The following is a 5,031-nucleotide window of genomic DNA, read 5'->3' on the forward strand; positions in this document are numbered from 1 at the left end:
ACTCATTTTAGACCTGAGGACACCTTCAGATTGAAAGTGAGGGGATGGAAAACTATCTATCATGCTACTGGAAGCCAAAAGAAAGCTGGAGTAGCCATACTAATATCAGACAAACTAGACTTTAAATTAAAGGCTGTAACAAGAGATGAAGAAGGGCATTATATAATAATCACAGGGTCTATGCATCAGGAAGAGCTAACAATTATAAATGTCTATGCACCAAATTTGATGCACCCAAATGTATAAAACAATTAATCACAAACATAAGTAACCTTATTGATAACAATGTGGTAATTGCAGGGGAATTTAATACTCTACTCACAACAATTAATAGATTATCTAGACAGAGAATCAGTAAAGAAACAATGGCCCTGAATGATACATTGGATCAGATGGACTTGACAGATATATTTAGAAGTCTGTATCCCAAAGCAACAGAATATACTTTCTTCTCGAATGCACATGGAACATTCTCCAAGACAGATCACATACTGGGTCACAAAACAGCCCTTAATAAGTATAAAAGAATTGAGATCATACCATGCACACTTTCAGACCACAATGCTATGAAACTTGAGATCAATCACAGGAAAAACTCTGGAAAACCTCCAAAAGCATGGAGGTTAAAGAACACCCTACTAAAGAATGAATGGGTCAACCAGAAAATTAGAGAAGAATTTAAAAAATATATGGAAACAAATGAAAATGAAAATATAACAATCCAAATGCTTGGGGATGCAGCGAAGGCATATATTTTCCTGAGAGGAAAATACATTGCAATCCAGGCCTATCTCACGAAATAAGAAAAATCCCAAATACAAAATCTAACAGCACACCTAAAGGAACCAGAAGCAGAACAGCAAAGACACCCCAAACCCAGCAGAAGAGAAATAATAAAGATCAGAGCAGAAATAAACAATATAGAATCTAAAAAAAATTGTAGAGCAGATCAACGAAACCAAGAGTTGGTTTTTTCAAAAAAGAAACAAAATTGATAAACTTTTAGCCAGGCTTCTCAAAAACAAAAGGGAGATGAACCAAATAGATAAAATTGTGAATAAAAATGCAATTATTTCAATCAATCCCTCAAAAATACAAGCAATTATCAGAGAATACTATGAAAAATTATATGCAAAACAAACTAGACAACCTGGAAGAAATGGACAAATTCCTAAGCACCCACCCACTTACAAAACTCAAACAGGAAGAAATAGAAAACTTGAAAAGACCCATAACCAGCAAAGAAATTGAATCAGTTATCAAAAATCTCCCAACAAATAAGAGTCCAGAACCAGATGGCTTCCCTGGGGAATTCTACCAGACATTTAAAGCAGAGGTATACCTATCCTTCTCAAGCTGTTCCAAAAATAGAAAGGGAAGGAAAACTTCCAGACTCATTCTATGAAGCCAGCATTACCTTGATTCCTAAACCAGACAGGACCCAGCAAAAAAAGAGAACTACAGGCCAATATCCCTGATGAATATGGATGCAAAATTCTCAATAAGATACTAGCAAATTGAATTCAACAGCATATAAAAAGAATTATTCACCACGATCAAGTGGGATTCATTCCTGGGCTGCAGGCCTGGTTCAACATTCGCAAATCAATCAATGTGATACATCACATTAATAAAAGAAAAGAACCATATGATCCTGTCAATCGATGCAGATAAAGCATTTGACAGAATTCAGCCTTCTTTCTTAATAAAAAACCTCGGGAAACTCGGGATAGAAGGAACATACTTAAACATCATAAAAGCGATTTATGAAAAGCCCACAGCTAATATCATCCTCAATGGGGAAAAACTGAGAGCTTTCCCCCTGAGATCAGGAACACAACAGGTATGTCCACTCTCACTGCTCTTGTTTAAATAGTGTCGGATTCTAGGATCAGCAATCAGACAACAAAAGGAAACCAAAGGCATCAAAATTGGCACAGATGAAGTCAAGCTTTCACTTTTTGCAGATGACATGATACTATACGTGGAAAACCCAACAGACTCCACCAAAAGTCTACTAGAACTGATACATGAATTCAGCAAAGTCACAGGCTACAAAATTAATCTACAGAAGTCAGTTGCATTCTCATACACTAATAATGAAGCAACAGAAAGGCAAATAAAGAAACTGATCCCATTCACAATTGCACCAGAAGCATAAAATACCTAGGAATAAACCTAACCAAAGATGTAAAAGATCTGTATGCTGAAAACTATAGAAAGCTTAAGAAGGAAATTGAAGAAGATATAAAGAAATGGAAAAACATTCTGTGCTCATGTAATGGAAGAATAAATATTGATAAAATGTCAAAACTTCCCAAAGCAATCTACACATTCAATGCAATCCCAATAAAAATTACACCAGCATTCTTCTCAAAGCTAGAACAAGCAATCCTAAAATTCATATGGAACCACAAAAGGCCCCGAATAGCCAATGTAATATTGAAGAAGAAGACCAAAGCAGGAGGCATCACAATCCCAGACTTTAGCCTCTACTACAAAGCTGTCATCATCAAGACATCATGGTATTGGCACAAAAACAGACACATAGACCAATGGAATAGAATAGAGACTCCAGAACTGGACTCACAAAAGTATGGCCAACTCATCTTTGACAAAGCAGGAAAGAATATCCAATGGAAAAAGGACAGTCTCTTTAACAAATGGTGCTGGGAGAACTGGACAGCAACATGCAGAAGAATGAAACTACACCACTTTCTCATACAATTCACAAAAATAAACTCAAAATGGATGAAGGACCTGAATGTGAGACAGGAAACCATCAAAACCCTAGAGGAGAAAGCAGGAAAAGACCTCTCTGACCTCAGCCACAGCAATTTCTTACTTGACGCATCTCCAAAGGCAAGGGAATTAAAAGCAAAAATGAACTATTGGGACCTCATGAAGATAAAAAGCTTCTGCACAGCAAAGGAAACAACCAACAAAACTAAAAGGCAACCAACAGAATGGGAAAAGATATTTGCAAATGACATATCGGACAAAGGGCTAGTATCCAAAATCTATAAGGAGCTCACCAAAATCCACACCTGAAAAACAAATAACCCAGTGAAGAAATGGGCAGAAAACATGAATAGACACTTCTCTGAAGAAGACATCCGGATGGCCAACAGGCACATGAAAAGATGCTCAACGTCGCTCCTCATCAGGGAAATACAAATCAAAACCACACTCAGATATCACCTCACGCCAGTCAGAGTGGCTAAAATGAACAAATCAGGAGACTATAGACGCTGGAGAGGATGTGGAGAAACGGGAACCCTCTTGCACTGTTGGTGGGAATGCAAATTGGTGCAGCCACTCTGGAAAACAGTGTGGAGGTTCCTCAAAAAACTAAAAGTAGACCTACCCTATGACCCAGCAATAGCACTGCTAGGAATTTACCCAAGGGATACAGGAGTACTGATGCATAGGGGCACTTGTACCCCAATGCTTATAGCAGCACTCTCAACAATAGTCAAATTATGGAAAGAGCCTAAATGTCCATCAACGGATGAATGGATAAAAAAATTGTGGTTTATATACACAATGGAGTACTATGTGGCAATGAGAAAGAATGAAATATGGCCCTTTGTAGCAACATGGATGGAACTGGAGAGTGTTATGCTAAGTGAAATAAGCCATATTGAGAAAGACAGATACCATATGGTTTCACTCTTATGTGGATCCTGAGAAACTTAACAGAAACCCATGGGGGAGGGGAAGGAAAAAAAAAAAAAAAAGAGGTTAGAGTGGAAGAGAGCCAAAGCATAAGAGACTCTTAAAAACTGAGAACAAACTGAGGGTTGATGGGGGGTGGGAGGGAGGGGAGGGTGGGTGATGGGTATTGAGGAGGGCACCTTTTGGGATGAGCACTGGGTGTTGTATGGAAACCAATTTGACAATAAACTTCATATATTGAAAAAAAATAAAAAATAAAATTTACATATATATTTTGAAGTAAAAATAAATAAATAAATAAATAAATAAATAAATAAATAAATAAATAAATAAAGATTTTAAAAAATAAAAATAAAAAGTGTTTTTTGGCACTATATGCTAAGTATCTTGGATGTAAATTTTAAAAAGTAAATAAAAAAAGAAATAGATGCTTTGCTAAAACACGTATAATAATCATTAAACATTAAATGTCTAAATTATAGACACTAATAGATTATTAAGAGCAGAAAAGAGGGGCGCCTGGGTGGCGCAGTCGGTTAAGCGTCCGACTTCAGCCAGGTCACGATCTCGCGGTCCGTGAGTTCGAGCCCCGCGTCGGGCTCTGGGCTGATGGCTCAGAGCCTGGAGCCTGTTTCTGATTCTGTGTCTCCCTCTCTCTCTGCCCCTCCCCCGTTCATGCTGTGTCTCTCTCTGTCCCAAAAATAAATAAACGTTGAAAAAAAAAATTTTAAAAAAAGAGCAGAAAAGAGAATCTCATACCCCTGAGGTCAAATCTCAGCAAAAACTTTAGTTTCAAATATTAAACATTACATGGTTCAGCATAGTAATTTCTAAATGTCATGATGTCCAACACGTCCTAAATCTCTTAAATTGTACACAACATTTCCAATGGGCTTCCTTTGATTCTCTAATGTACTGACTTTTTTTAGGCAGCTTTACATTGAAAGCATTTTCACTGATCCTCCTGAGGACTTTCAAAATCTATCAAGCTAGTTATCTAGAACCTATCCGATAATTCAACCTCAGTTATTTGTACAATATCTACACATACCCATACACACAGAAATGAACATTTAAGAAACACCATGAAAATAAGGACTTCATGAAAACCCCAAGAGAATCTGCTATTTACTTATCAAAATCCTAGATGGCCATTTTTTTCCTTTTGAGAAGCTTTATCTCCATTTTTTTTTTCCAGATTGTTTCTGCACACAAATAAATAGCAGATAAGATTGTGCATTCAGGATTTATTCAAAGAAAGTACTCATTTTTGTGGGACTGTTCTTCATTTATCCAGATCATAGTTTCTTATTTTATATTTTAATGTAAAACACCATTTTTTTAAAAAACAGA

This window comes from Leopardus geoffroyi, chromosome A1 (genome assembly GCF_018350155.1).
Source record: "Leopardus geoffroyi isolate Oge1 chromosome A1, O.geoffroyi_Oge1_pat1.0, whole genome shotgun sequence".
Taxonomy (NCBI): Eukaryota; Metazoa; Chordata; class Mammalia; order Carnivora; family Felidae; genus Leopardus; species Leopardus geoffroyi.